This window comes from Wyeomyia smithii, chromosome 2 (genome assembly GCF_029784165.1).
Source record: "Wyeomyia smithii strain HCP4-BCI-WySm-NY-G18 chromosome 2, ASM2978416v1, whole genome shotgun sequence".
NCBI classification, from domain to species: domain Eukaryota; kingdom Metazoa; phylum Arthropoda; class Insecta; order Diptera; family Culicidae; genus Wyeomyia; species Wyeomyia smithii.
This window is the reverse complement of record NC_073695.1, coordinates 121567934-121588481: the sequence shown is the minus strand read 5'-3', so window position 1 is coordinate 121588481 and position 20548 is coordinate 121567934. Positions and strand designations below refer to the sequence as shown.

The 20548-nt window shown below is 38.3% G+C and overlaps 1 protein-coding gene across 9 annotated transcripts in view; it reads right to left on the bottom strand.

Annotated features, from left to right (window-relative positions):
- The window catches only part of LOC129720969 (mucin-2), an 85113-nt gene extending 79819 nt beyond the window's left edge, over positions 1–5294 (bottom strand). For 7 of the 9 annotated variants that reach the window (XR_008727322.1, XM_055672943.1, XM_055672948.1 and 4 more), the window contains exon 1: positions 4618–5294. The gene's annotated coding sequence lies outside the window, so the exon portion shown is untranslated. The remainder of the gene's footprint in view (positions 1–4617) is intronic. The other 2 variants (XM_055672944.1, XM_055672950.1) reach the window with 2 other exon arrangements.
- Between the last annotated feature and the right edge of the window lie 15254 nt (positions 5295–20548).

Sequence of the window (20548 nt, the reverse complement as noted above, 5' to 3'; positions counted from 1 at the left end):
TTATCCAATAGTTGTCCCAGTTGACAATCAATATGGTTGTAGGTTTAAACCAGTGGAATTAAAGCTACTAGTGGTTAATGCTATGTTTAGCTAATTTTGGTAGAAAACCTAAGCGATATTGAAGCTTTCCACGTTATGAAAATGCAAAACGTCTTGTAAACGCAAGCAATGAGGTTGCAATTTGCAATATTATACGGAGAGCAATTTTCAAGATGCTTCGTGATCGCAAAACCCTCGAGTGGTTCCAGGATATTGACTTACGTTTGTAAGACAGACAGCAACAATCAGAGGAAACAAGACCGCTATCAGTCCAAGCAGGCATAGCTTCAAATGCAATAATTTTCATCCATTTCGTTTTCTCTACCGTCGAAAGAGCGAACCTATGCTCAACACGATATGCAGGCGAAACTGTGTCAAGCTTGGATACTTTTTTAGATGTATACGTTAGCGTTTCAGCACGATGTTGTTCAACGGAACGGTCGAGCTTTGTTGTGCATGATACCATCATTTGACGCCATTCAGTTGATGCCCGTTTGTCGTCATCGGTAGCCTTCATTTAGCACCTTCAGGGATACAAAAAATCGAAAATAATTTTGAAGAAATCGAGATCAACTCTGAGGAAAGCCAATTGATCTATAGTTTCTGAATTAAATATGGGACGAAAATTTCATATCTTCATACTTTCTTTAGATTGATTCATAAATAAACTTGTCAAAAAATCAAAGTTACCGTTCCACTTTAAGATCCACGTGCCCAACCAACTTTAAGAATTTATCTCAGACAACTGGCAAAATTTAAGGAAAAATTGAGTGAAAAACATCTGACGATTTAAGATACGACCGCACTGTTAACGTAAAAGCAACATAATTTTGATTTTGACAACTCTAGAATAATCTAGGGAGAAGTATCAACAGACATTAGCAAAGATGGCAAAAAAAAAAAAAAGTTGAAGTCGACATACAGTTTTGAATAGCAAACATATAAGTTCATTTTTTCCTTGTTTAAGTAAAAAAGTACGAGCTTTATGATTTAAAATCACAGTTCAAATTATGTTACATCATCGGAATACGGAATTCTTTTTTTTTTTTTGTAAGGACCGTGGACATATCGTGGACCCCCCCCCCCCCACAAGCTGTCCGCGTGGTATGTGGATGGCCCCTTACCATGGGGTTTTTTTGCTCAAAAACATTTTTCTCAGTTTTTTTTTTGAAATTGAAGCGATGTGTCGCGTCTTTTCTCATGTGAGGAATAATATCAACAATAGGAAAATATATGAAAACGCTTCGCTTTCAACATAGAATCAGTTATAGGTTTTTGCAACACGAGTTTAGAAATTTTCTATATGATCAAATGTTTCTGAGCCACAATGCTTCAAATAAAGTGTACACTGAAATGCGTAATAGTCTTCAAAGAAACTACATTGAATCTAAACAACGTCTCTACCCGTAGAAATATTTAGTCATAAGCAATTGCATTAATACCATTAATTCGATTACGATGGCAACAAATTATATACATTTTGAAGTTCTCGTGCAGTATTACGGTTGTTGCTCTTCACAACTGGCTTATTTTAATTATGAACTTAATTTTGTGTTCATTACAGCCCCCGGTTCCAATAGCTGCGTGTAAAAAATGGGCTCAACGTAAAACAGAAACTTATCAGATTGGAACAAAGTGTTCATTCGAACGGAGTCAAGGTAAACTCAGCTAGCGATCGTCTGACGAAAAATTACCACAGACGCATGGTATCAAAAGAAACCATGGAAAAGAGAGTTGCCTTCGTAACGAAAAGGTATATTTTGATGCCTGCAGTTTATTTCACGTATGTTTGCAGTACCATACGCTTCTCTTATTATTAATAATAGAAATAGTAAAGCCTAGGGGCTAACATCATACTTTCGAAAGTTGACCCTCTATTAATTGGACATAAACTTTGCATGAAACTATCAGTATACAATGAACATACAACTAGTTTTGTAAACCAGAATCGTACCTCGAGATCATTTCAAAAGTGTAACCTGTGGCATAACTATTTTATTAAGGAATAATAATTTTAAGGGAGGACACAAGGGAGTCTCATCATCAGTGCTTAAAAAAGAGGTGGTTTTTCTTTTTTTTTTTTCGAGGTTAAAATACGATACAGAAAAACAATCTTTTGCATTAATTTAAAGGACAGTTGATAAATGAAAACAAGGTATACAGCCTCAGGGGTTGTAAGAAACGGTGCAACACTGTAATTAGAGGAATTTTTAGATACAAAGGTTACAGAATCCGCATACAGAATTTTCACAAATCTCAAGCATTCGCTAGCTTTTACTCTTCTGTAAATTTGAATTTTTGAAATTCGCTCTTTCGGTTTTATGCCGGTCACGATTATTTAGTGAACATCGAAGATAATATAAAATAAGAATAACTTATAACCTAAAACCGTTGCAAAAATGTTCAATTCTTGTTGAGTAGTTTATGGTTTTATAGTAACCATAATAATGAGATAAACTGTTAATCACCATCACCAACATTAAGTTTTTTCTTGTTTGCACACGCATAGAAATCGTGTACCGCTGCAATGATAGACCAACGGCAATACTGTTGCCTTTACCGGCATGTTTTTTCCATGACATCAGTTAAACAATTTGTCAACCTGCTGTTAGAACCGAACAGAAATAGGGTTGTATCAAACTTTTCGAAAAACCTCTACCTTCGAGACATCAAATTAATCTGAGCTCAAGATAGCAAACCCTAATTGACCTAATGGGACGGGAAGCCTGTCATTTTTTTGATACTGATACAGACAATGTTACAGTGGTTAGTCTATTCATGACTTCTGTGCTAGGCATGCTCGCATGTGATTGGTTCATCGTTTTCGTTAATTTGTCCTTGAATCTTTTTATCAATTTTTACAGCTGAGAAATGAAATAATAATGATAAATAGTGGATGAAAAAATTGTCCAACATTTTATGTATCCAACAACATATTGGTTACTGTTATCCTTCATGTGGTTAAGTTATTAATATTTGCAATATGGTCAAACATTTGCCAGCTTCATTACTTATCCGTAGATACGTATTTCAACTACGACATGTAGTCTTCCACTTTCGACTAATCATATTTTCTAGAATATTAGAAAAGAGCTGCTGCAAAAGTATAACTGCACGTTACAGCTTTGTAGCGATAGTTTTTTGTGTGATGATCAGTAACCTTCAGTAGCGGTGTGCACGGTAAAACGGCGAAAAATACTACGGACCAGTGGGCACCAATGCCAATGGGGTTTCAACAGAAAATGATGATAAATATTGCTTAAACATTTCTAAACGTGATGTCAAGCATATCGAGACATTGGACGTTATTTTAAAATAATTATAAGTAACAGTATCCTGAAGTTTACGAATCAAAGAGTTGTGTTATACTATTTCAGGTTGAATTATAAAATCGTTTTTAATTCACGCTACAGACATCGAATATTTAGCAATCACGTAATTTCAAACAGATTACAATTTGGTAGAAAAAAAAAAACGCAATTCGCGTTGACGGTGTTGCTGATATTTGTTTGGTTTTTGCATGCGAAAAAGAAGGAAGGAAATATTTTTGCTTTTGTCATCACGCACATTTTGACAATTGCATATGAGAGTTCACGTAGGTGCGAACAGCCTTCAAAATCTCTTTCAACGCGAATAACCCGAATTAAATTTACTTTCGCTACAGACACGTTCCATCTTGAACGCTATTCACAAACTGGCTCACGCTTTGAAAAAGATTGTCTTCATTTACAAACAAAACTAACTGCTTATTAATTCGACTAAACCTGATGCAACTGAATTTGTCCACTAACTTTAATTTAATTGACGGTGACATTTCTCGATAAACATTTCAAAAGGTCCTATCTGCCTTCATCGTTTTTCCGGAGCGTCTTTTTATTTTAGTAATGGTTCAGCTTTAGTAACTCGCCTAAGCGTGGTTTTCGTTCAGAAGGCTAGAGTGATCCCTCCACTAACAACTTGTGCAAATAACGTGCCATACAAGTTGTTTAATAAGTTGTGGTGATTTAATTAAAATGATCGATTAAAAAATCAATCAAAGCAGATAGGACCTTTTGAAATGTTTCTCTAAATTTATGTTCTTTTATTTCGGCCTACAGTCCAGCCAGCTGGGTGATAAAAAGCGAAAAAAAATCCGTTATGTTTGAATTCAGGCACATTCCTCGAAAAGATATAAGTGTCATCATTGTTAAAGTTTTAAATCGAGATTTTTGCCAGAAGAAAATAATACGCACAACGTTCAAACTACCAAAGAGATTCTTATAATTTCAATTTGTTTTATTGATGGTGTAGACCTTAATACATATACATATTGGAATTTTTCATCAATTTCCACCACGTAATACAAAAATACTGGCGATATTTATAAACAAAAGTTGTACATTTTAGTAGTTCAACAAAATTGATTATTGCATTAGGTACAAAAAAAAAAACAAAATCATGAGAAAATATTTTCAAATTAGTATAATGCTGATGATAACAAAAGAACGGTTCAACATGGTTACATTGTATTGGATCATGTTAAATAAACGCCTCGTTGATAAGGTACATTTCAAAACTAGTAATATCATAAGTACTCACATCACACGTACATGTAGAGGTTTTGATTTCCTGAGCGGTTTCCGAATCGTACATTTTAGTTATTTTTAATCGCGAGCAGTACGCTTTACATTTGACGCATACAAAAAGAAAAACTGGCCAAGCTTTGATCTGTTTCCCCCTCACCTATTACACAGACCATTTGCAATGGTTTTGATATTCTTCCGAGCAGCCTTTTGTTGGTCCTAACGCACTCACATTTGCATCTTCCTTCAATGTACACACCACCACATTCTAAACTAGACGTAAATTTTGTGCAATCTTTTTCGTTCGCTCTTATTTTGGGAAAAATCGCCACTTCTGACCTAAATCATTGATCGAAGTACTTCTGGTAATCCATTTTAACTGGCTGATCTTCATTAACACATTATAAATTTCGAAACAAATGACCACACACTTTATGAAGAACTGGATAATAAAAAAAATATGTCTGCTGATGAATCGTTTCCGTTCTACAGAACATGGAAAGTAATCCAATAAAAAAGCAATTTCACTTCACTATTTACTTTTCAATATGCAATCAGAGACGGAATACTAAATGGAAGTATGTATTTAAATTCATCAAATTAAACTTGAGACCGATGAAATCAATTCAAGGCAGCAAGACAAAGTAATGAATGCTGCGACGCGAACATTTCTTACTGTACTGAAGAAGTAGAAGGCCAGTGAAATTTTGCCAGCCACTCTCGAGCTTTTTTTTTATAACCTTTTATGCTTCTGTGATGAGTTAGAAGGGATGCCAAGCAATACTGTTGTAAAAGATAGTTTATAAGCATCATGCGTAAACTCTTCCCTGTAGTTAGGGATTATCCTTGAATGTTGGACAAATTTAAAACTAGAATTTTTGAATATTTTCTAATTATTCAAACTTAAGTAAATAATACGTTTGTTGAACTCTATACACAACACAATTTTTATACATGGGGTCACACTTTTTGTGTTTGATGTATGCATCATCTGGCCTCCCTGGAAAAACCCAGTGATAAAACTATACCTTATTTTCAGGAAAAAACTGTAGTCATTTAATGTATAGTCTGGCGAATAGATGAAGAGAGTTTTATCAGAGTCTATGTGTATATAAAGTCGCGCGAAGATAAAATCTATCGTTTCGGCAACACAGTTTTTGTGCCGTTTGTTGCCAAGAACTATACAGTTCTGTTTTTCACCATGCATAAGCAAATATCATTTTTTGAAATTCTTCACAAGGTACACAGTTTTGAAAGATTACACCGGTGATGCTTTGTTAAATTTAAGTGAACCAGTGTACAGGTTTAATGTTGGATTAAAATGTATAAGTAAAACTTCGTAAAAACACATATTCTTTATTACGCTCAATTACAACACTTTTCATCCACTCCTAACATTATCACCTTGTTTATTTACATTGCTCGATTGGTACCCTCGTTTGACACTGATTTGGTTCCTTTGGTTTCATCTTTGCGGGACTCTTATTATAAACATAGACTCTGGTTTGATTGTGTTAGGCGTGGTACGCAGTTGAAAAGAAATAAGGTTCACGAATGTTTGCCCTTTTTACCAAACGGAATTTTGACAGCTGAGAATGCTTCACAGTAATGATACCGGACGTCAGTGAGCGCATGATTTGTTGAGAGTAACGATTTCCTACTCCTCACCCATAAGATGTCATGTTCCTACCCCTACCCCTACAAGCAAGTCGGCAACACGTTTTTCTTTTCCTGTAACAAAAAACACGTTTTTCATTTATATTAAATACATTAACTTTGTGATCGGTAGTTCCGGTTGTTTTTCGTTTCCGATTGTGATGACCTGACCTCTAGTTATTATTAGGTTATGGCCCCAGTGTTCGCAAATAAATCGGATCGAAACGTATAGTTAAATATGGAAAAAGAAGCAGAGCTTACCCTTGTGCCACAGTTTGATGGTTCTAACTATCCTCAGTGGAAATTCCGAATGCAGGTTACACTCGAAGAGTTTGAGTTAACGGAATGCATTGATAAGGATGCTGCGGATGTTGATGAGCTAGTGGTGAAGCCGGAAGATAACACTGCTACACGAGATGCTAAATTGAAGGCAACCGAAAAGCGGTCGAAGAAGGGTCAACGCTGTAAGTCTTTGCTGATTTCCCGAATTCATGATAGCATGTTAGAGTACATTCAAGACCAACAAACTCCGAGAGAAATTTGGTTGGCATTGCAACGCGTTTTTGAACGAAAGAGTGTTGCTAGCCGCTTGCATATGCAAAAGAAACTTTTAGCGTTGCGATACGAAGGCGGACAGTTAGCGGATCATTTTCTCACGTTCGAGAGAATTGTCAGACAGTATAAATCAACTGGAGTCAAATTAGCAGATATTGATGTGGTTCGTTACTTGCTTCTGACGATGGATACACACTATAATACTGTGGTTACTGCATTGGAAACTATGCCAGAGGAAAAGTTGAATTTAGAGTTCGTTAAAGTGCGTTTACTTGATGAAGAGATGAAGCGAAAGGGTTTGCACACAGAACAAGCTCCTTCGAAACTGGAAGCTGCCGCATTCAGTGGTCGAGTAAAAGCAAATTTACTCAATTAAAGAAAAAAAAATGGAAATGCTTCGGATGTCATAGAGAGGGTCACAAAATAGCAGACTGCCCTGAGAAGAAAAATAAGAAAAAGGAGTCCACAACAAGTGCACACTTTGGGAATAGTGAAAAAGGTGTATGTTTCATGGGAAGCACATCGAGTGAATTTTCCGAGGCACGGGAAGTTCGTTGGATTATCGATTCGGGATCATCGGAACATCTGACAAATGAACGACGTCTATTCAAGGAGCTGATTCCGATGGAGAAACCGATGATCATATCTGTGGCGAAAGCAGGGCAATCCATTACTGCTGAGGCACGTGGTGAGATCGAACTTTTCACGGTGGTTGATGGTAAGAGTATTCCAATAAAACTTACAAATGTTTTATACATTCCTGAAGCGCGAGTTAATTTGTTGTCGGTACGAAAAATAGAAATGTCTGGATTCCAAATCGTTTTTGCAAATGGTGTTGTTAGCATTGAACGAAATTCGATATCGGTCGCGGTCGGTGCCAGACTTGGTAAACTCTATGAGCTGGATTTTTACCAACAAAAGCCAACTAGTACGTCATTGTACTCATGCGGAAAAGTTCCCAAAAAGTGGGAATTGTGGCATCGTCGGTATGGCCACTTGAGTGCTAAAAACTTAGAATTTCCTGTACAAAACAATATGATCGACGGGATTAATATTAAAATGGATAAAAATTCCGAGAGTGATATTGTGTGTGAGTCTTGAATCGCCGGTAAGCAAACTCGCAAACCCTTTTCTGTACGCAAAGGTAAACGATCGACAAGGGTTCTCGAACTGATTCATTCAGACGTTTGTGGTCCTGTGACACCAATAGGCATTGAAGGAGAAAAATATTTCCTGACGTTAATAGACGATTGGAGTCGTTTCACGGTCGTATGCTTGATGTAATCGAAAGATCAGGTAACATATTTCTTCAAAGAATACGAAGCAATTGTGAGCGCAAAGTTTGGACAAAAGATATCTCGCTTCCGGTGTGATAACGGGGGCGAGTATAAAAACCGCGAATTTTTGAATTTCTGTAAGGCAAAGGGGATACAGATCGAGTGGACGGTTCCGTATACCCCAGAACAGAATGGCGTCAGTGAGCGCATGAATAGAACGCTAGTGGAAAAAGCACGTTCTATGTTGAACGATTGTGGAATAAGTAAAAAGTTTTGGGGTTCAGCGGTTCAGACAGCGGCGTTTCTGTCTAATCGCAGTCCATCTAGTGGAATTGGTGAACGAAAAACGCCATTTGAGATGTGGGATGGACGGAAGCCTAATGTCGAGAAGATGCGCACCTTTGGTGTAAACGTGTATGTGCACATCCCAGTAGAGCATCGCAAGAAATTGGATGCAAAATCCTGGAAAGGAATTTTCGTGGGATACTCAAATAATGGGTATCGTGTGTGGGACACAAGACGACACAATATAGTAGTTGCTCGTGATATAGTATTTGTTGAAAACGAAACTCACTCGATTTCGCAGATTGAGAATAAGCAAAGTAGTGGTGTACGTCAAACACCTGAATTAGCGGAGGTTTTTGACAACAGTTCCGATAGTGAAAATGATGAATCAGTTGATGAACAGGTAATTTCCAATGAAAGTGCTGAGGAAGATGGTTATGATAGCTGCATTGACAATTCGCTTTAGGAAGAAACTACAGATAGCTTTGAGAACGGCAGACGTCGGTCGATGCGTGAACGAACAGCCCCTGCGTGACATGAAAATTACGAGATGGACTATACAGGATTCGCTTTGAATGTAGCAGGTTTTGTAGAAAATCTTTCTTGTTCATTAGAAAAAATGAAAAGGCGATTAGATTGGGATAAGTGAAATGACGCGGTTCACAAAGAAATGGACTCACTTATTCGGAACAATACGTGGACGCTAGTGAAACTTCCGGAAGGACGTGTTCCCATAACGTGTAAGTGGCTTTTTAAAATAAAAAGGAGCCAAAATGGCAAAGAAGCTCGCTATAAAGCAAGGCTAGTAGCGCGCGGTTTCAGTCAAAAACCTGGATTTGACTATACCGAAACGTATTCCCCGGTGGCGAGACTTGAAACTGTTCGAGTTGTACTTGCCGTTGCCAACGAGGAAAAGATAGTAGTACACCAGTTAGATGAAAAAACCGCGTTTCTCAATGGAAAATTAACCGAGGAAATTATCATGACCCAGCCCGAAGGTTTTAGTCGAGGAACAGGTCTTGTATGCCGACTCAACCGCTCATTATATGGCCTCCAACAGGCTTCCAGAGCTTGGAATGAGAGATTCCATGAGTTTGTAGTAAAACTTGGATTCAAGAGGAGTTTGGCTGACCAATGTCTCTACATAAGCGGTGTTGGTGAAGAGCAGGTAATTCTGGTGCTGTATGTCGACGATATGCTTGTAGCTAGTCGCAAGTTGAAGGCAGTTGAAAAGGTAAAACGATGTTTTGAGAAGGAGTTCGAGATGAGTGATGTAGGTGAAGTTACACGGATTCTCAAGATCAGTCAGCGTATGTTTCTGGAGAACCTACTTCATAGGTTCAACATGTTCGAGTGTAAACCTGTTTCAACCCCCATGGAGTGTCACTTGCGATTAAAGAAAGAGGAAGAGTCCGAACGTACAGCTAAACCGTATCGGGAACTCATTGGTTGCCTCACATATGTTACACTAACGTCGCGACCAGATTTATGTGCAGCAGTGAATATTTTAAGTCAGGTCCAAAGTTGCCCCACTGACCAGCACTGGAGCTATGCGAAACGAATTCTACGCTACATCAAAGGCACATTAGATCTTGAGTTGATTTTTCGAGAAGGTACTACAAAATCAGTACCGGATGCGTTTGCCGATGCAGACTGGGCAAATGATGCTGTAGACAGGCGATCATTGACCGGATATATCTTTCGAGTGTATGGATGTACAGTTAGTTGGCTGACTCGGGAACAATCGACCGTGTCTCTGTCGTCAACAGAGGCTGAACTGGTGGCTCTGTGCACTGCAGTATGCAACGGTGTTTGGCTGACCAGAGTGTTAAATGATTTAGGAAAAGAGCCGCAGAATCCTATTGTTTATAACGAGGACAATCAATCAACCATAAAAATTGTTGGAGAGGAACGGTATGCTGGTCGACTAAAACACGTTGACGTCAAACATCGATTTGTTTTTGAACAGATTCAACAGTTTGTTACAGTTTGTTATGTTCCAACCGGTAAGCAGCTCGCAGACATTATGACAAAGGGTTTGCCAGCAGGTGTGTTCCGAGAACATCGGTCCAATTTAGGGTTCTCAGGTTCCGGAAATTGAGCGGAGGTGTTGAGAGTAACGATTTCCTACTCCTCACCCATAAGATGTCATGTTCCTACCCCTCAGTACGAAGCTGTAACAAGCAAGTCGGCAACACGTTTTGAAGTAGAATACTTCTCTCAGGAAGTTCGGATACATAGGGATGTGAAATGAAAATCTAAAACTGAAATAAGTGAGAAATATGTCCAATTTCAAATGCCAATAAATCAGTTAGTTTTCGATGGATTGCCTTCGTTTTTGCAGCAATCGATTAGAAAATCTTCTAAGACCTGTTGCAATGCATGAAATTGCAATTTTATTATTCGAACTATTGTACCATTGAAAATTCTTAAGCCTTGTCAAAACACAAAATTCGACCTCTGATTGGTCGTTATACAACTGCTTTCCCAAGCACGGTCGGCAGAGTTATGGACCTAGTAAATTGGGAATGCATCATTTGGCCTATATAAGAGCCTTCATCAGATAATAAACAGACATTTCATCGGATATTAAATTGAACAACTGAAATTTGAAGAACGAAAATGAATATTTGAAGAGTTAATATTTTCTCGTTTTGCGCTATAATCCAAAGTTAATTATCTTCATCTACATGCATACTCTGACTATTATTACGTGTTTGCGTCGCTTAGTGTTTGGTTACGGTCATGCAGAACGCAAATAACGGCGCGATGCAATTCGGCAAAACGAAATGTGTTGAAATGTATAGCTCTACTTCGCCTCAAAAAGAGCTAAATTTAGTAAATTTCAACACCACGAAAAGGCGAATCGCATCGCGCCGTCATTCGCGTTCTGCAAAACCGTACCCTTTGTTCCGTTCCGTTTAATGATGTTGTATTAAATGTGCATATTACAATTCGGCAGCACTTTAACTTCTCATTTGCACAAAATTTAAAAATATTCAATAAACTTCATTCAGAATATCAAACAAAGAGAAACTACAATACTGCCAATGAACGGTCAACGTTTATTTACTAGAAAAAATGACTGACACGCAAGCAGCCGGGTTATCTTTCTTGTAAAAGTATTCTACTTCAACCTTGCGGGCGTGGCTTTGCATACAACCTTCCTGTGATTTTTCTTTTCCTGTAACAACAAACACGTTTTTCATTTATATTAAATACATTAACTTTGTGATCGGTAGTTCCGGTTGTTTTTCGTTTCCGATTGTGATGACCTGACCTCTAGTTATTATTATGATTTTCGCTTTTTTTTATCGTAAAACACTTGAACACACTTGTTTATCAAACGCGATCTGATGTGAGACGACCAATTAACTGGCTGATTCTTTCAGTACCTGAATAATGTCAGTGCTCATTATTCCGCGCAAGAACAAGTGACATTTCGCTTCACAGCAGTGTCCATACCAAGTGAACTTTGTTTTCTCTTTCAGTTTATGATTTCTTTTACATGAGGTTGAGATAGGAAAATGCATTTCTTTTTGAACTGCATACTGCGCTTTACACACAAAAAAAAACAAGCGAACGCGTAAAAACTACGTAAATTTACGTACACCTGGATGTGTTCACTGGTTTAGGCAAATAACACGCATACAAGTTGGTGAAAACGACGCAACAGTTTAATAAAATGCGAATACTTAATTTTGTGCAAAAATCTTTCAGTTTATGATTTCTTTTTAGCTGCGTACTGCCCATGAGAAGAAATTTCATTGCCTGATTCAGTGCCTGAATTTTACATGAGGTTGAGATAGGAAAATGCATTTCTTTTTGAACTGCATACTGCGCTTTACACACAGAAAAAAATTACCAAGCGAACACGTCAAAACTACGTAAATTTACATACACCTGGATGTGTTCACTGGTTTAGGCAAATAACACGCATACAAGTTGGTGAAAACGACGCAACAGTTTAATAAAATGCGAATACTTAATTTTGTGCAAAAATTTGTATGGAGTTTTTGATATCGATATTCAAGGTATCCAATTTTACCTGAATGATGGCTTTCGTGCAGATACCTTCCCGCATAGAGGGGCTGATTTAGGTAAAAAATACGCATATTTGGCTTATTTTTATTTTTTTTGTGTATAAGTTTATTATTGTTCCAGCCCTCTAGTGCCCAGTGCCGTCTTTAGACGGTCTTCAGTTGCACCTCTGAAGAGCTCCAATCGATACTTAAAAAATGTTTATAAAGCTTCAAAGTGAATTTTTCGATGTCCGTCTGAAAATTAATTTGGGCACTAGAGGGTTAAGCACAATGCACATAATGTCGTATCTTGTGCGCTGTATAGCGAAATTCAAAGTTCGTATTCGAAAGTCGCAAGTCGTTGTTTCGATTTCCGTCTGGAACAATAATATTTAGTTCTTTAAGTAATCTCGCTAGTGTGCCCATTTTGTTTTTTTTTGTTCGAAGCAATTCATACTGACAAAAGATCCAGAGCACAAGAGCACTAGAGATTAGTCGCGATAGACCATATTATGAGACGTTTCTAAACCTATAGAGTTCTCCAGGCGCGTTTGTATTAGTGCGATGTATTCGATTTTTCTTCGTTAGCTGTAAGAATTTTTTGTCACCTGTGAGAACTGTCATCTAAAAGAGAGAATAAAAAACTACCGAGTTTGATTCACGCTCTCACAAATTTTAATATACAGTGTAAAGCGGGCCGTGTCGTAGTGTTCGTGTGTTTTCGCTTGGAGAACTCTATAGAATGTAACAAATCTAGATAAACATTTCAAAAGGCCCTATCTGCTTTCATCGTTTTTACGGAGCGTCTTTTTATTTTGGTAATGGTTCAGCTTTAGTTAGGCCTCTGTCATGCTGAACGCCAACACGAGCGATCGGGCGAGATTCTTGCCGTAGGTTAATGAACAGCTCTACTTACGGCATGACAAAGGCCTTACTCTCCCAACCGAGGTTTTCATGTAGAAGGTCAGAGTGATCCCTCCGCTATCAACTCGTGCAAATAACGTGTCATCACAGAACAGATATGCAACTTCGAACAAAACTCTGCAGCAAATCAGTGCCCAAGCTTTCGCATTCATTTTTTGCTGTTCCATCCTACATTGATTTTACAGTGCATCGTTCAAACAGTTCACTCCAATAGTTTGAACATGTACCAAAAAACTATTTTTTTTGCTTTAATGACCAGGCAAAAAGGTGATCTTGAATAGTTGAATCTATCAAAATCAAGTTAAGACAGGATCGCATTCAAGAGATCTTTAAAGTGGAAATTCAGTAACAATTCACAATCAACGTCAATGAAACAAATTAAACTAAAAATCTTTCAACCATACACACATTGCCTAACAAATTTTCTTGGATCGTACACCTCACGACTGCTAAAACTATTTTAACCTGTTAGTTGAATATTTTCGTTGGACTTGGAAACCGAATTTCTCGATCAACGACAATATTTATTTCTCGTACCGTTTTTTATACCTAACATTGCTAGAAATGCATATCAGACGCGCTGTACAAGCACTGCTTACTTCATTAGGTACAATGTAAAAATTGGTTGTCGTTAGTCAAGATATTCAGTTTTCAACTTGGGCAACAATGAAATTCATTAAAAATATATCTACATAAAAACCGTTGCACGTATGCGGGTGGTACTGTACGTTTATCATGGAAAGGCACCCTCGCTATACCAGTACCGGGGAGAACAAAGGATTCTCTCGATGAAAAAGCGGCGAGAGCTCATACAGTCCTTTTGTTGAATGAATGGAATATAAGCGTAATGAAATTTCGAGTGTAAAATGCATGCTCTCCACCGCTAGATGTCGATACTTAAAATAAAGAGATTTTGCCTCGTTTTTGGTTCTTTGGTTCTTTGGTTCTTGAACAGATGTGGTGTCATAGAAGGTATTTAATAAGTTGTGGTGATTGAATGAAAGTGATCGATCAAAAAATCGGTCAAAGCAGATAGGACCTTTTGAAATGTTTCTCTAGAAATAATGTTCTCATAGCAAACGAGGAAAGGATGTGACAAGAGAAACCAAAAATCACCCAAAGTTCTGTCAAAGTGAAAGCCCTCTCTGATTGGTCGATTTTATTTAGCGCACTGTTAAGTTTTATTATTAGTTGGTATGGTTGGCCGTGCTGCAAAAAATTTCTATATTTCTATATTATTTTTTTATTTCTGTGAAAATTAACATTCGAAATATTAATCATGTTTTTAAACTACTTATGATGAACGATTGCAAATTTAATTCAGGAAAAGCAAGAGGAATAAGTTGAAATTATGACTAGTTGAAATAAATCCAAAATATATCTTCAAATCAATTCAAGATTCATTGAGTAACCATCATCATAATTATAATTGTAGCCTAGAACATGAAAGTCCTAGGTATCGAAATTTCCTTTATTAAATATTTTTGGCACCCTGGCGAGCGTCGTGCCGAAAAATTAGAATGTTTTATGAGGGCTATTTTGAACGAAAAGAGGAACAACTTGAAGCCACTTGTCACGTCCTCCTAGATAGCAAACATTACATCGAAACTAGTGTCAAATTGTAGTGATAAACTTGGTCTTTGTTAACAGCATAGCCTTTGCTGTGCATGTTGCATCATCTTCTCTTCTTATTATTTTTATATTATATATATCTATAAACGCCAGGAGGCTCTTGTGGCTGTCAAACTCCATACATTTTCCATCTACCACTCATTGATTCTGGTACCCACTTTTTGGTTGGTTTGCCCTAACACAAGTGAAATAGAGTAAACGTCCCATTTTGTCGGTAGACTTATTCTCGAATAAATGATACAAATAGAGTACAAATTAGATATTTGTACATTCTTCAATACCAAGCTTGATTACCGTGCCAATTTGTATACGTGGGTTCTTAAGTATGGAAACCGGAGAACAATTTCAGACGCCATTTTGAACTTCCGGTTTTCGGACAACAGCCCTAGTGGCCGAATACCATCCAATATGGGTATTTCTGGAACCAAAACTGTGTCCAGAGACCGAAATTCAAATACAGACGTTATTTTGAAATCTAATATGGCGATTTCCGGTTTCTGGAAATGACTAAATACCACCTAATATGGGCATTTCTGTAATCGAGATGATGGACATAGGCCAAAAATCGTTCCCAGACGCCATTTTGAAATTTGTACTGGCAACTTTCGGTTGCTGGAATACAGCCAAAAATAGTCATTCCAGAACCGAGATGATGCCAAGAGACCAGAGATCAAATCCAGACGCTACTTAGAAATACAAGATGGCGACTTCTAGTTACCGAAAATGGCCAAATGCTACAAAGTATGGTTATTTCTGGAATCAAAATGATAGCTAACGGTCAAAAATCGAAATAATTATGAAATCCAATATAACGATTTCCGGTTTTTGGAAAACACCCAACAATGACCGAACACCACCTAATATGAGTGTTCCATCGTTTCAATATTCAAAGTGGTGACTTCCGGTTCCCATTAATCACCAATTACCACCCAAAATAAATATTTTATCATCAAGACGATGCACATATGCCAAGTATCGACCCCTGACACCATTTTTCAATCCCAAGTGGCAACTTGCGGTTGCGGAAGAAATACCAAAAATATTCAATCGAGGTGATTTCCTGAAACCGAAGAACGGATTCGGATGCCTACTGGAAACTACCAAAAAATGAACTACATATGCCATCTGAAATTGCAACATCAAGCAAGCAAACAAGATTGCTGTTTTTGAGCTTCTCATGTTGAAGTACCATGGGTACCGGCACGCGCAGTGGAGATCGACGACGTGGTCACCGACTCGAGCCTGACCGTCGAGGAACTGCTGAAAACTGGAAACGGACGTTTCAAGAGTTCCAACCTTCAGCCGGTAATGAAACTGAATTGCAAGCAATTGCTCAGTACCGATAGACAAGGATGTACAAACTTACACCTAATCAGTCTACCCATGCGCTTGTTTGTACCGCGGGTAATGAACTGCCATAAGTGCAAGCAGTTGGTTCATACGGCCGTCCACTGCGGCAATAAAGAACGTAATGGCAAATGAGGAGAGCAGCACGCGGATGATGCCTTTGATGGAGGTGTTAAACAGTGCTTCTATTGTGGGCAGACTCCGCATGCCCCGCATACAAACAACGCCAAGACAAGATTAGGAAGTCTCTTTGAGGCGCACTTTCGCAGAAATGCTTAAAGAGGCCGCTCCCACCAAACTTGTTTTTTCGAACTGTTTTCGAGGTTTGTCGTCCGATGAGCCTGACTCTGAACATTCAGTTGGAGAACCTCCTTTTGCTGAACCTGGGAGGTCTAGGGAGTTGTTGCAAACCCTAAGCAAACCTCCGGGATTGGTTAATCTCAAACCCAAAAGGAGTGTTTTGTCTTTTTCGTGCAAGATTCAACTAAAATCTAGACTGCTAATGTTTTCAGATCTTGTGGACCGGATTCCTGGAAATTTCAACATTACTGATCCCCTTAAAGGTCTACTGATGGCAATTTTACCAACAGCCTTTAGCTTGCAACAATAATGCGCCATGGCTAGATAGGATCATAGCAACCCAGCAATATCAAGAGGCGCTCATTGACGTGTTCAAGAAGCTTCTGGAGCAAAATATTGTGCCACAAGGTTAAAGGCAAGGCAAGCTTATGACCACTGCTACCATTAGTTAGATATATTGTCGTGTGACGTCACACCCTGCGAAGAACCCAATGCTCCGTCACGAGCCTTATAATTAAAGTTAAATGTTGTTCCTAGGAGGGCATAGCCTTCTGCTATGCTTTAGTCAGGCGAAACATTTGGTTCCCTTGACAGAGGACCGCGAACGGCTCTGTCAACACTCTATGTATCAACATATTATGCCACAGGTGGCAAAGAACTTCGCGCAGCCTTCTGCTGTGCCACCGGCGAACAAACTCGACCAAAATAAACAAGTTTTGTGTTATAAACAAAACGCCGCCTGTACTTTAGCAGTACTAGATTAGGTTAAGAGATTAGTAAGGTAAACAGAGAGTGGAGAAAGTCTCTCTCTCTGAGTTACCGGTAGGGTATATTTAAGTAGTGATGTACGAAAATAAAGTCAGTTAGTCCACGTTAATCTGTGTGTATTAATTCCGCGCCAATTGCGCGTACAGGGTTTTCTGGAGAAAGTCCTGGTAGGTTATACCCAGGAAATAGGTATACCTACACATGTGGTGACAGCGCGTGGTCTTTTCTGCGCCATTGAATCTTTTCTTTAATCTTCGCACGTATCTCTGGAGTCAGACGCGGTCGTGAACTCGGTCGTAGTAATCACGCTAAGGAAGCAAAAAGAAAAAGTAGTGGTTCAAGTATCTGTGGTTCAGTGAAAAATGAAATAGTTTTTCGGAGTTTTAATCCAAGTAGTGCTCGCGGAGGAAAAAGAGTGTGTTATTTAAAAAAAAGGAAAAAAAAGAGAACTGAAGAAAAAGTATTTAACGATTTATCGAGGTCAGCAGCTTGGAAAGTAATGCTGCTAGTGAAAGAAGAAAAAAAGAAAAACGAAAATCGAGAAAAGACGTCGACAAAAAGTGTTCTCTTTTCTCGCTTTTTGCATGGAAGTGAACTGTCAAAACACCTCATTATATTTCATGCGATGGAAGCAAGACAACAAAATCAGTTTATCAGTTAACGAAGATTGTCAGACATCGGTCAGTGTCAGTAAAAAAGTGTTTTGAAATATAGCTAGGCACAATCATTGACCACAGACTACAACGAGAAGAACAAAATACATTTAAACACTGAACACATGTGGTGACAGCGAAAAAAAAAACAAACGCCGGTTCTGACTGAGTGGATATAAAGACCGAGTGGACTTAAAATTCAATTAGAAAATCGTGAGGGTAGCAGTAAACTAAGTGAAAGCGCAACTATTTTGTCGCTGAAGTGCTGCGCATTGCGCGTTTTGTATTTTCATCATCCAGAACTGAACTAGAAAATCGTGAAGATAGGAGTACACACATTTGGTGACAGGCGGTTCAGGAAAAGAACCCTGCAAGGACATTCGTGGTTAACGCATTTGGTGACAAAGGGTCGTCCCACGCCGGGAACTGATTTTAATAAGTATCAAGTGAGCATTTTCTGTGTTTTGAACGGTTTGTTGAATGCGCATACGGTTTTCGGTTTTGTCGGTGAACAATTACAGTGTTTTGCAAGTAATTAATTCTAACTCCATCTTTCAATAAGTGTTAAAAGAACGGAAAAAACTAAAAGTGCCCTATTGTGTTTTTTTATGTCTTAAGTGAAGAAGACCAAAGATAAAAAACGGAACCAAATCTCGCAATTAGCCAGTTAATGATAACGGCCGGGGAAAAAAAAAAGAAACACATGCAGTAAGTGACTTATTAACACCTTTACGGCCTCTACATATTGGAACAGCCAGACATATTGGAATAGCCAGACAACTGTGAATTGTCGTATTAAGAAGGTGCCGAAGTTACGTAGTGGAAATTAAAGTAGAGATGTCCACGACAATGGCCGGCCCTATACCAAGGATATTCGGGTGAGAAGCACACAGTAAGAAAATTTTATGTTTAAGTATTGCAGCTGAAATTTTGACGGAAGAGTATTTTTTACGTATCGTTCGACGCAGTAAAATTTGTGAATTAACATCTATTGAATTTTTATTTAAACTGATAGAACAAAAAGTTACCAAATATAAAACCATTTAGGAGCTATTGACGATAGAAGAGAACGACGGAGAGATACACATTAGGAGACAGAAATGACCTTGGAGACTACATTAGGCGAACTACAATCGTAACAATTCTTCAGTGGTTCGTAATAATAACGATTTACAGGTTATCACATCTACTTGGGTCGAGAGGCCAATTTGTATAAACAATCAATTCGCGCCGCTGCTGCGCGGGTGATTTTATTTCTCAAACGGCTAGCAATAAAACTCTAGGCACGACAAGTGCACGCAAGCGATTTTCGTTCATTTGCCCAACAAAATAATTAAAGTGGCAGAGCGGGAAGCAAACGGGCGGTAACACCGCTAGCAAATCGAATTTAAGAACGCAAACAGATACTCGCAGAATTGCGCACATGGGACTCACCTTAATTGTTCTAAGAGAGAATTTTAGCACACGGGTGGCTACGTTATCGTTAGCAAATATCATGGGGTAAATTCACATTTCATTAATGTCCAATAAAGAGCGTGAGAGCGGTAACTACGAATTGCGCGCTCACACGTTGCATACAAAAGTTAGTCAGTTGTACTAATTGTTGGGTACGCTGTCTCTGTTTATGAATTTTGCAGTGTTATTGCGATCAGCTGTGCCAGCCACGGCCAAGGTCGTATTTTGTAAGCATCAATTTTAATGGCCAATGGCAAGAACGTTTTGCTACCATACATGGCTTACCAGTAGCGGTGAATTGCTAAGAGGGTAAAAAATGGATACATCTATAAGCGCAACGCGCGCAGCGATGGTGACATATCCACCGGTAGAGTAAATAGTAACCGACGGCAGAGATATATAATGTTGGAAGTTTACGTTAAAATATTATTTCATGAATAAGGAATGGCACCTTACGCCATCTAATGTAAACATTTACAATCTTTGATTAATTCAATTACACTAAATAGAAATGGTTTTTTTTTTAAACCTAAAGTTATTTATTTAATTAATAAGGATAAACGTTGAACCGTTGACACTAAATGGTTCGAAACTTGGTGTTCAGATTTTTTGATGGCGCGACGAAGAAATTAGAGTCGGTCACGCTACGTTATCACATCTGGTCAACAGAATCGTTAGTGATACCTAGGAAAAAGAGGAAGAAGGCTACATAAGCCTTTTATAGTCTTACAGTATTTATTCCGCAATACCTTTTATTGTTTTTTAAGAAATATATATAAAATTTTATATTAATAATGGAGTACACGTTTCCAAAAGCAGATGCCATGCAGTGCATCCCAGAATTTGATGGATCGCTAGACGGACTAGAAGCGTTCGTTTATCATATCGAGCATTTTGCTTGGGAGATACCAGGAGTATCACACGCTCCACTGGTTTATATCATTCTATTAAAACTAAAAGGCAGAGCTGCTGCCGCAATACATAGAATTAACGCAAATGCTTGGCCACAGGTTAAGCAGAATTTATTAAAGGAATTTGGGGATATTATACGCATCGAGGCAGTTATAAATCAA